Genomic DNA, 13,014 nt, shown 5'->3' on the forward strand with positions numbered 1-13,014 from the left:
TCATTAGAAATGCAGAATCTCAGACTCCATTGCAGACTTCCTGAACCTGCATGTTAACAAGATCCCTGGATAATTCACATACATGTTGCAATTTTAAAAGTTCTGGCCTTTGTAGTTCCACCCTTAGGAATGAGGGTAGTTGGGGAAATGATTCCGATGTGGATGAAGGATGAGATCAGGCAGAAATGGTCTTTAATAAATTAAAGGGCTGGCGCTGATACTGTACACTTGGTAGTTTGAGGGTACTGACCTGATGTAGCTCCCACTGCTTTGGTCATAGGTGGGTTATCAGACTACTGCCAATTTGAGCGGTATAATTACCTGTCATGGGAGCTATCCTATGCACTGTAGGAGGTTTAATAGCATCCCTGGATTCCACGCACTAGATGCCAGGAGTATTCGCCATCCCCTATCACCCCATGCCCCAATCCCCAGTTATGACAACCACAGTTATCTCTACCCATTGCCAAATGTTCTGAGGCAGGCAGAAGGGAGAGGGTATGTGTGCAAAATCATCCCCCTCAATGGAGAATAATTGAGTTAGATAAACCAAGTTTCATGAATTCCTGTTGCCTCACCTCTTCTACCTGGGACCATCAGCTATGGGAGAAGACTCCAGGACTCGGAGACAGTGGAATTTGTGTGTGGTCAGGGTGTGAATTTGCTGCTGCAATTATATTGCAGCTCTCTGCTGCCGCCAGAAGAGAGGAGAGCCCCCAGAGGGATGGAAGGAAGATCGACAATAGTTTAGCAGGAAGCCAGGATAAAAAGTCACTTCTCTGGCTTCTGAGCCCATGTTACCTCCATTGCACCATGCCACTCCAAGTCAGGAGTAGTGGGAAGTATTCTGGACCATGAGCTATGAGATGTAGGTGTTGAGGCCAGCTCAGTCCCTAATCAGCTATTTGTTTTTGGATAAGTCACTTCTATCAATGGGCCTCAGTTTCCTCCACACTTGATTGGCCAAGATATTACCCTTCCAGTTATGTCATTCAATGAAGATACCAGAAATGATAAGAGCCATATCTATCAACTTCACAAGGCTGAATTCCTTAGTGGAAAACACAGATATAGACAAGATAGAGCTTGCTGATCTTCAGCTCCCAGCTAGGCTGATGAGAGACAAGTCCCCAGGAGGATCAAGCAGCCCAAGAGGGAAGTCCCACCGTTTAATAACCTGCTCCAAAGGAGAAAACTGGCAGTGTGAGCAAGTCTCAATCAAGGCAGATATTACTTTCATCTGAAACCGGGGAATGTGCATGGATGGTTGCCAGGATGGATGTTCCATGACTCTAAGGCCTTTGAAACAACTCCTCTCCTATGGGACATTCAGATGGAGAACAGTGAGTCTCAGTAAGTGAATGATTCTCAAGCCTAGAGTTCTCTTCAAATTATTTTCTAGAACTTAAATAAAACCGGGTCTTTTCTAGGCCTGTCTCAGTCCACGGATGCATCCAAAGAAACCCAAATCCATTTCCTTAATGCTTTGGAAAGAAACAAGTCCATATAGAAGTTCTCTTGATTAGGAAGCAAAAGGGAAATTATATCACATGGCACATACCAAGGCTGCCTAAAAATAATTTACATTCTCTCCTGCTAAGCCCTCTCCTCAATATACCTCTTAGCCTATCTTCTGCCATGGCCAACCTGGCCTTTTCACCAGTTATTTTTACCTCTGTTCCCCCCGCAACTAGCCTGTAATAGGCAGAGCCTTCTGGATTGCCCCCAGCCTCTATCATTCTCCTTTCTACTACTCACCCTGAATAGCACCACAAAATCCCTGCAACTGGCTCTATCCATGAGAAACAGATTTGTTGTATGAATCAGAAAACTAAAATTATCAGTGGCTTTACCGCTCAAGGTCTTTGTCGCACATATCAGAAGTCTGGGAGTTATTCATTCAGGGTTTGTGTAGTAGTTCCCTTATACCTTCCACTCTTTCTTCTACCACATCTAGGAGCGGTCTCTGTTACCAGGTCTAAGATGGCTGCTGCAGCACCAGTTGCAATGTATGTTACCAGCCTCAGAAATGAGACAAGGGGATGAGAGGGCACACAGCCTCCTTTAAGGACAATTTGCAGAGTTTTGCTAATATTTAAAATGTAGAAGAATGAAAAGGCTTTCGATCTTATAGTAAAAACAAGAAAAATATGAACACAATAGCTATGCTTTTCTATGAGTCTAGCAAAGAGTAAATGATGCAAGCCTTGAAGAAGTGAATTCCAGAAAGTAATAAGACCTTCATAGGTGAACAGAGGGCCATGGCAGCTTTCCTACCTGAGAAGGGATGGGGAGCTGCTTTGGATCCATGGGGCATCCATCTCCCCATGGGGAGATTTTCCAGCAATGAGGAGGAATCAGCTTAGCCTTAGCTGACTATGTACCAATCAAGGTCATTTCCTGGTGCAGAACCAGTGATATTCTCTATTGAGTAAGGTTTGATGACCTTACTCAAAATTGGGAGCTGGTAGAACAGGCCACACTAATGGTTGCCTCTGCAACTATTGTTCAGCCTAAAATCACTAGAGGTCAGTCGGATTGGCAGTAGAAAGGAAAACTGAATGTGGATAAAGACAAGGACAAACTGGGATCACAAGGACGCAATGGGACCCATGAAGACAGCGGAACCTATAAGGGCAAACTGGAGTCCACATCTGTCACTCATTCTTTCCAAAGTTAATCCTGTGGATCATCTATTGAAAAAGCTAACATGCTTTATTTTAGAGGTGCACGTGCAGTTGACCCACAACTCAGAGAAGATGAAAGGGATCTTCCAGGAGACAGAGAATCTAGAGGGCAGGTGCTGCTATTAGTATTCCTGGTACTCCCACTGACCTTCAGAATATAAAATAATATAACTGCAGCTTCATTTCTATCTTCGAAGTTTTGTGCAAAATGTCTCTTACGGCCTGAACTATTCCAGAAGCACAGGAAAGAAAACTCTGGAAAACATAGCTTCAGTTCAGCCAAATTAGTGAAATATAGAGCTATCACAGATTGTGGGCTGGCAGGACAGGGTGGAATCTGGAAGACTACCCATTGCAAAAATAAATTACCCGGAGAAGTAATTCTCCCCCAGCCAAAAATGTCGCCAAGAAAAGAGTCATGAAGTAAGGACAGGTAAGCAGAGATAAAACACTTAGTTCCACTCAACTTCATGGTGATTGAATTTTGGGGTCCTGAAGAGTTGAATGCAAAGTGAATCGAAAATGCCTGAAACTGCGATCCAGCCTCCCCTGAGTCAAACATTGACCCCTCCCTGCAAGACAGAGGAGTGAGTCTGCACTCTCTGGAAAACAAACAAAATGTATTATGCTTCAGTCTCCACAATAAATAATTATGAAACATGTGGCTAATGCCCTTTTCAGCCTTAGCCCACCTGCACCCAGGTGAATTTAAAAAAGAAAGAAACATGCAAAAAAGCAAGAACATGTAACCAAATCAGGAAAATCAATAGTCAGTAAAAGCAGATCCACAGACTAATTGTCGGAGTTGACAGACAAGAAATTTAAATCTACTATTATAAATATGTTAAGTTGTGGGAAAAGAGGAATATAATGGATGAAGAGATAGGTAATTTCAAGATAAAAATGGAAAAAGAATGAGTTAAAAAAGAACCAAATAGAAATTCTAGAACTGAAAAATAATAATGCATTATGGGATTTATGACAAATTTAAAAGTTAAATATAACCACAATAGCACAAAATATGGGACGGGAGTAAAAGTTCTTACATTTTTCATGAACTCAAGGTAACTGTGATAAATTAAGTATACATACTCCCTAGTAAAACTGTTATGAAAGTATTAAGAGATATAGCTAAAAGCCAAATAGAATATATGACATAAAATATAAAGTATACTTGCTTAATTCAAAAGAAGACAGAAAAGAAGGAACAAAAAACAGAACATAAAGGAAAACATTTAAAAATGGTAAACTTAAACACAACCATATCAATAATTGTATTATATGTAAATGGATTAAACACTCCTGTTAAAAAGTTGAGCCTGTCAGACTAGATACAAAAAGCAAGACCAAACTATATGCTGCCTACTAGAGACAAACTTTAAATACAAATATAAATGTAAAATGATAGGAAAAATATACCACGTAAAAATTAATAAAGATGCTTAAGTGGCTATAATATTAGACAAAGTAGACTTTATAATAAAAATATTACCAGAGTTAAAGATAGAATTAATGGTTTAAAAAGTCATAACAATCTTCAATGCATATGTACCTAATAATTTCAAAATGCATATGGCAGAAATTAACAGAACTAAAAGGGAGAAATAGACAAATCTAAAAGTATAAAAGGATATTTTCACATCATATTCTCCAAAATAGGTAGACAAAATATCAGTAGAAACATATAAACTCTAAATAACACTACTAATCAACTTGGCCTAATTGTCATTTACAAAATATACTAAGCCATGATGCAAGTCTGAAAAAATGTTAAATGACCAAAGTAATTTATATGATTTCCTAATCAAATGTAAATTACAAATCAATAATTTAAAAATTTAGAATATTCTTAAATATTTAGAAACTAAGCAATACTCTTCTAAGCAATCCATAGGTCAATAAAGAAATCACAAGAAGGCTCTCTGCTCCTCCTGTTCGACAGACAGCTGCATCTTGTCTCCCATCACCAGCCACATCCCTGAGACACCATGGGGAAGGTAAAGGTTGGAGTCAACAGATTTGGTCGTATTGGGCGCCTGGTCACCAGGGCTGCTTTTAACTCTGGTAAAGTGGATATTGTCGCCATTGATGATCCCTTCATTGACCTCATGGTCTACACGTTCCAGTATGATTCCACCTACGTCAAATTCCATGGCACCATCAAGGCTGAGAATGGGAAGCTTGTCATCAATGGAAATCCCATCGCCATCTTCCAGAAGCGAGATCCCTCCAAAATCAAGTGGGGTGATGCTGGCACTGAGTACATGGTGGAGTCCACTGGCATCTTCACCACCATGGAGAAGGCTCGGGCTCACTTGCAGTGGTGAGCCAAAACAGTCATCATCTCTGCCTCCTCTGCTGATGCCCCCATGATCATGATGGGCATGAACCATGAGAAGTATGACAACAGCCTCAAGATTGTCAGCAATGCCTCCGGCACCACCAACTACTTAGAGCCCCTGGCCAAGGTCCCAAGGTCATCCATGACAACTTTGGGATCATGGAAGGACTCATGACCACAGTCCACGCCATCACTGCCACCCAGAAGACTGTGGATGGCCCCTCCGGAAACTGTGGTGTGAGGCTGTGGGGCTCTCCAGAACATCATCCCTGCCTCTACTGGTGCTGCCAAGGCCATGGTCACGAACATCCCTGAGCTGAATGAGAAGCTCACTGGCATGGCCTTCTGTGTCCCCACTGCTGACGTGTCAGTGGTGGACCTGACCTGCTGTCTGGAAAAACCTGCCAAATATGACAACATCAAGAAGGTGGTGAAGCAGGCATTGGAGGGCCCCCTCAAGGACATCCTGGGCTTCACTGAGCACCAGGTAGTGTCCTCTGACTTTAACAGCGACACCCACTCTTCCACCTTCTATGCTGGGGCTAGCATTGCCCTCAACGACCACTTTGTCAAGCTCATTTTTTGGTATGACAATGAATTTGGCTACAGCAACAGGGTGGTGGACCTCATGTTCCCACATGGCCTCCAAGGAGTAAGACCCCTGGACCACAAGCCCCAGAGAGAGCACGAGAGGAAAAGAGGCCTTCACTGCTGGGGAGTCCCTGCCACATTGAGTCCCCCACCACACTGAATTGCTCCTCCTCACAGTTTCCATGCAGACCCCTTGAAGAGGGAAGGGCCTAGGGAGCCCCAGCTTGTCATGTACCATCAATAAAGTCCCCTGTGCTCAGCCAAAAAAAAAAAAAAAAAAGAAAGAAATCACAAGAGAAACTGAAAATAGTTCTAATGGATAATAATGAAAACACCACCTCTCAAAATCTATGGTATATAGCTGAAGCAGTCTTAGAAATTTATATACCTAACTGCTTATAGTATAGAAAAAAGATTTCAAATAATAATCTAAGCCTCCAATTTTAGAAGCTAGAAAAATCAGAGCAAAGGTGCAAATCAGTAAATAGAAGAAAATAAAAAGTAGACATTGATGAAATGGAAAACACATGAAAAAGAGAGGATATCAGTAAGACCAAAAGCTGGTTCTTTGACTAGATTAATAAAATTGATCAACCTTAGCAAAGATAATCAAGAAAAAAAGAGAAAATTATCAATATTACAAATAAAAAAGGCATTACTACAGATCCTCTGTACACTAAAAGGAAAATAAAGTAATAATATTAATAACCTTGTGTCCAATTTTTACTTTTTAGATTAAATGGACACATTCCTTGTAAAATACAACTTATCAAAACTGACATAAAAAAATAGAAAATCTGAACAGCCGCATATCTGTCCCAAAAAATGAAGTTGTAATTGAAAACCTTCCCACAAAGAAAACTCCAGGCCCAGTTGGCTTCCCTGGTAAATTTTCTTCAAGGAAAAAATATTTAAGGAAGAAATAATTTCATTCTTACAAAAATTAGTCCATAAAATAGAAGAAGGAACGTTTACTAAATTGTTTTTATGGAGTCTGTATAACCTTGTTACTGAAACAAAGACATCATAAGAAAAGACACACAGACTAATATCCCTCATGAATATAGACACAAAGATCCTTAACAAAATTTTATCAGTATATAAAAGGGATAACACATTATGACTAAGTGGGGTTTATTTCAGGAATACATCAATTTAACAAATAAAAATAATGAATCAATGCAACGCTAATTTTTGTATTTTTAGTAGAGACAGGGTTTTGCCATGTTGGCCAGGCTTGTCTTGAACTCCTAACCTCAAGTGATCCACCCGCCTCAGCCTCCCAAAGTGTTGAGATTACAGGCATGAGCCACCATGCCTGGCGTAAATTATCTTTCTTTGAGGGAGGTGGGCTGCAAGATTTCAAATAATTGTAATTTAATTAATAATTATTTTTGTTGTTTTTTGAGACAAGGTCTTGCTCTGTCCCCCAGGCTGAAGTACAGTGGCACAATCATAGCTCACTGCAGCCTCAACCTCCCAGGCTCAAGATATCCTCCAACTTCAGCCACCTGCATAGCTGGGACTACAGGCATGCACCACCACAACACACTAATTTTTTAGAAAAATTTTTTGTAGCGGGGCGCGGTGGCTCAAGCCTGTAATCCCAGCACTTTGGGAGGCCGAGGCGGGTGGATCACGAGGTCGAGAGATCGAGACCATCCTGGTCAACATGGTGAAACCCCGTCTCACTAAAAATACAGAAAATTAGCTGGACATGGTGGCACGTGCCTGTAATCCCAGCTACTCAGGAGGCTGAGGCAGGAGAATTGCCTGAACCCAGGAGGCGGAGGGTGTGGTGAGCCGAGATCGCGCAATTGCACTCCAGCCTAGGTAACAAGAGCGAAACTCTGTCTCAAAAAAAAAAGAAAAAAGAAAAAGAAAAATTTTTTGTAGAGATGGAGTCTCACTATGTTGCCTGTGTTGGTCTCAAACTCCTGAGTTCAAGCAATCCTCCCACCTCAGCCTCCCAAAGTGCTAGGATTACAAGCGTGTAATAATTCTTCTAATTCTGTCACGCTACCTTCTGTAATTCTTTACTGTTTCCCTTTCCTTACTGTAATCAGGCAAGACCATTGTTTCTGCAGTGACCATAACCTTGAGAATCTGCCAAGGGCACGTTGAGTGACAAATGGAAAGGGGCGTAAAGGAAGGACGGTAGCAAGGCTGGGAAGGAAAATGAAACAGCCTTGAAAGTGTGAATGAAAACCTGCACAGGAACCCCAGCATGTGTGACATTTGCCACCTTCCAGTCAGAAGGAGCCACCTCCTTTGTGTTTAAAACCCAACTTCACTTCCTTTGGGGGCCACGCAGAATTTAGTCTTATAGGTCTATCAATAGACTTATCAATACAGGTTCCATCCTGTATTGATAGATTCAGCAAGAGGAGCACTCCAAGTCTCATGAAGTCTTTAGTCCCTGCGAAGGTGGTACTGGGGATGTCTGCCAAACAGATCTTTCTCTCAACAGATTATCCAGTGTTGATGCTGCCACCACACTAGAATTTTCCTGCAGAGAAGTTTGTTCCCTAGGCAGGAACTGGAGAAAAGCACAACTTTCATTTCCCTTAGGAACCATGCATGGCTGATTTCATTGCTGCGAGTAATCCCACATCTGTGCTATCTCAGTCTCCTGCACATTCAGTCAGACAACATTTATTGAGTGCCTGCTCTGCCTGGCACCAGGCTCAAAGCTGGGAATACACAGAATGTACAGAACTGTATCCTGGACTGGAGGTTAACTTCCCATTCCTGGCCAACCCTCTGGATTAAGCCCCTCGACACTGATGTTAGCCAGAATCATACTCAAGAACCCCAGGACCAAGAACTCTGGGAAAGAGCCCTGGTCTATCTCCCCAGACACCTCCCCTATCCCATTCCCCCACACCACCCCCTGCCGCCAGCCTGCCCCTGCCTGAGCCAGACACAACCTCTTTCCCAATATAGACGGATGAGAGATGAGCAGGGTCTGCTTGATGAAATTGGTCCATGAGCTGCCTCCAAGATCTGGCTGCAAGGAGAATGGACTGGAAATTGCACGGCCATTATCTTTGCTGACAACCCCCTCTCCTCATCTTTCTGCTATAATGAATTGCATGGAGAGCTCAGCTGTCATGAAAGCTTTTGAATTCCAGCCCTACTGTCCTCTAGGACATCCTTAGAGGTTATCTCAGCAAGGCAGGTGGAAGAGGAAAGAGAAAAGCTTAACCCTATAAGAATAATTATGATGTATTATTAGCAACTGATGGCAATCTAATGCAGGATTTTCAATATAGACACTGCTGACTGTAATTTTTCTCTGTCATATGTGCACGCACTAAAAGACTACATTTAATGACTCCAAAGTTCAGAGCAGTTTCTCAAACTAAATTTAGTTCCTTAGAAGCAGTGTCTCAATACGGCACATTTTCATAAAATAGAGATACAGTCTGAATATGGAATACACTTTTCAGGGTAGATGGAAATGCTAGGATTCGTATGTTTATAAGATAAGGCCACTGCTTGGCATTAGTGTCGAGTTTACATGGCCACGCCAACTGCATTATGTGCCAAAATTAGAGTCGCACTGGAAATGACAGAACCTCCCGAGCCACGGGATTAATCACAGCATGAGTAGCTCCCAGACAGAAGATCTGTCTTATTGGATCCTATCTCCAGCTCCTGGCACAATGCTGGGCACAAGCAGAGGTTTGAGAAATGATTGCTGACTCGTAGATGAATGAATGGATGGACGGATTGATTGATGTGTGTGCATGGGGAGGCAACTTTAGTGGTTTATTTTAACGTAAGGTGTTAGGAAACCAGTAGTGTTACAAGGAGGCAGAAAGCCTGGGGATCTAAATTCAAAACATAGTGATGTGATTGTCTGGATTGTCTGGTTTGACTGGGTTAAAAAGCCTCCACACCTGTGTCTGTAAATCAGCCTTTTGTGCTGCTTTTTCCTAGTCAGATTTGAAACACAGAAAATAGAAACCACTATAGGTGTTTACTGGCCTTCGCTTCAGTTCCCACCAAAGCAGATCCTGGATTAAGGGTCGAGGTGCAGGTGGTTTTATTTGGAGGTGACTCCATGCAAGGGAAAAAGTAGGGAAAGTGAGACAGAATGGGAGAAAAATCAACTAAGGTAATCATGAATGTGTTATCATTGTGGGCAATGGGGGCTCAATCTCACTTTGAGATTGGGACATGGCTCACTCTGAGAAATTATGTGGAACATGTCCCAAAATTGTCTCACTGGGACAGAAAGCTGGGCACTCACTTACCAATTCCCTCCCCCTTTGGCTGAAAGTTGTTCCAGGATGTTAGCATCTCCCCCTTCTAAACTGCCCTCACATTTCACAGAGTAAATTCTGGGTGCTGGAAAAAGCTTTCAACCAGGGAACGGGATTGGCTCCAGCACTTCAGGAGGAGAGCTGGGAACTGTCTAGCACAGCTGCTGGTGAGCCCAGGTGGGCTAAGAGTATGGGGAGGGTAGCGGGGTGGAGCACTAACAGCATCGTCTGCAGCATTTTAACAGGAAGGGGCTGAATACAGGGAACCAGGTACTCACAGCGTGAGTGGAAGGGCTAGATGAGTTGCTGTATGCTCGCCTCCAGGAATGACTCCCATGCAAATGGAACTGACCCACTGGGAAACCTTTGACTTCTGAGGCCACCACTGCTGCTGCTGCTATTGGTACCATAATTATCTCTTCCCAGGCAAAGGATATAGAATGGGCTTTGCAACATGGCTTGCATTTCCCTGACCTTGTTTTGCATCAGAAAACAGCTTAAAGGGGCAGGAAGAAGGCCTCTGCCATACCTTCCCGCTCCAAATCTTGCACACCTGCAACTAATGGACAGAGCCTAATTTGCATCTGGAACACTAGCTATAAGGGCATCTGCGAAATGTGGTAGTGAACTTTCCAAGGAAGGTAGAGCAAGTTTGAGGAAGCCAACATAGCATACCTACCATACTCGCTAATGAGCCACCCTCAGCTTACACTCCCACCACCTTCCTCAGCCCCTCCCTCAGGGGCAGCACACACCTATGACCCCTGATCAGCCCGCTCATGGACGCTGGTATCAACGACGACAGGAGAACACAGCCTGCCTGTGCTGCAACCATACAAGGCTTCCCTCAGTTTCTCAAAAGCTCCAAGCTCTCCCTGACCACAGGGACTTTGTGCACACTATTCCCCCTGCTAGAATGGTCTTCCCATTTCACCCACCATCCTCCTCTAGATAACTTTATCCTTAGAAATGCAGCTCAAACATCATCTCCTCCAGGAATCTTTCTTTGACTCCCCAAATTAGATCGCCTTCCCCTGTTAGATGCTCATTTAATACCACAGCATTTGTAGATTATTAACAGATGCCGGCCTCTCCTGATCAGCCACAGACCATGACAGTGCGCCTGTGAGTCTCTTTGTCACCTCCATTTGTAGGTCTAGACTGAAGCTAGCCCAGGCTGACACAGACTGTCTCACCCCTATAGCCACAGCCATAGTCCTTGTTCTCAAAGATGCACTGAAGTTGTCAGTGATCTTCATGGCTTGCTTCATCCACACATTGATGAAGATGACATACCCTAACATCACAATGTTTCTTGTATAAATACGCTCACCGCTAAAGTATGTTTCTACTTGACTGCAACATCCCAGACATGCCACACATTCCCTAGGCACATGGCATAGCAGTTGAAGACATGGGCTTTGGTGCCAAGCAACCTTGGCTCTGATACTCACTAGTCATATCACGTGAAAGAAGTTTCCAAGCTCTTTTTATCCTCATCTTTAAGCAAGAATAGTAAATACCAGCCTTGGAGAGTTGTTATAAGAACTAAGCAAAATAAACCAAATAAGAGAGAAAGACATTGCCTAGCACCTAAGTGTATATTATGAAAATCATCATCCTAAGGGGGTTCTTGGGGTCTTCATTAGGTAGCATGTTATGTCGGTTTCTTTGGCTAAAGATGTCATATTTAACTCTTCCTCGGGAAGATGGGCATGACTCTTGAGGCTCTCAATAGAAGAGAGAGCTAGGAATCCTCTAGACTGTGTTCTGCACACACGGATCTAACAGGTCGCGTAGAACCCACCAGTATGGCAGAGGACACTGGCTCACCCTTTTGGAAAGCAATGTGGAGACATATATCAAAAGCCGAGAAACACCTCTACTTTTTGACCCACTGTTTTAACTCCTGGACTACATGCTAAAGGAGTAATTCAATGAAAGCAAAAAGTAAAAAGTTTTCCTTTTTTTGAGACAAGGTCTCACTCTGTCACCCAGGCTGGAGTGCAGTGGCATGATCATGGCTCACTGCAGCCTCAGCTTCCCATACTCAAGCCATCCTCCCACCTCTGCCTCCCGAGTAGCTGGGACTACAGGGGCGTGCTACCACACTGGGCTAACTTTTGTATTATGCTTAGTAGAGACAGAGGTTCACTATGTTGTCCAGGCTGCTCTCAAACTCCTGGACTCAAGTAGCCCTCCCACTTTGGCCTCCCAAAGTGCTAGGATTACAGGTATGAGCCACTGCATCCAGCCCCCAAAAAGCTTTTTCTGTGAAGATGTTCACTAAAATCACTCAAGATTAGAAACCCTCTTAATTACTTGATTTGCCAAACCGATCCCTTATTAGTGAATTACAGTAAAATTCAATAATAGAGGATCGGTTTGGCAAATCAGCACATTAAGATTTTACAGCCATTAAAAGTTTCACTGTGAAGTCTCTGTAGAAACATGAAAAAAACGTTTCTTCTACAATGTGAAGAGCAAATGCCCAGTCTGGCAGAGGGCCTGACAGACAAAGTGAGGGCCAACAGAGAACACCTCAAAATTGAAAGATTTGGGAAGGGGGAAAGTCAAGGAGATTTTTTTAAATGTCCTTTAATATTCATTTTAATGTGGTGTTATTTTCACAGGTTTAAAATAACCATCCTACTGGGCACTTCTAGCAGATGACTGAAGCCTAAGGAAATCCCTGTCTTAACTAGTGGAAATAAAAGTGTCCTTCCTCAGTAGAACAGTGTTTGATGTGCTTAAGTCCATGTCGTAGATGAGATTTTTCTGGAACAAACAAGGCAAATAATATTGGAAATTCTAGTTACTAGACAAAATCAAACCTCTTCCAGCCTAGAATAAGGTGGAACGTTTAACATTGTTTAAAGTTGTGTGCTCTTTAAATGCGTTTTAAAGATTTATGAGATTAAAAGATTTGGTCCTCCCATCCTGATGTACTAGAGCTAGAAGAGCCTCAGTGGGCAGATCACCAGGTCAAGAGATCAAGATCATCTTGGCCAACACAGTGAAACCCTGTCTCTACTAAAAATACAAAAATTAGCTGGGCATGGGGTGGCGTGCACCTGTAGTCCCAGCTACTCGGGAGGCTGAGTGAGGCAGGAGAATTGCTTGA

The 13,014-nt window shown here is 42.9% G+C and overlaps 1 protein-coding gene and 1 pseudogene across 1 annotated transcript in view; one reads left to right on the plus strand and one right to left on the minus strand.

The window, feature by feature from the left end:
• Nucleotides 1-13,014, minus strand: part of LOC141580523 (uncharacterized) — a 236,387-nt gene that overhangs the window by 87,330 nt on the left and 136,043 nt on the right. The window lies entirely within an intron of this gene.
• LOC101040081 (glyceraldehyde-3-phosphate dehydrogenase pseudogene) lies at nucleotides 4,615-5,684 on the plus strand (annotated as a pseudogene).

Source organism: Saimiri boliviensis, chromosome 12 (assembly GCF_048565385.1).
Source record: "Saimiri boliviensis isolate mSaiBol1 chromosome 12, mSaiBol1.pri, whole genome shotgun sequence".
In the NCBI taxonomy this organism is placed as follows: Eukaryota; Metazoa; Chordata; class Mammalia; order Primates; family Cebidae; genus Saimiri; species Saimiri boliviensis.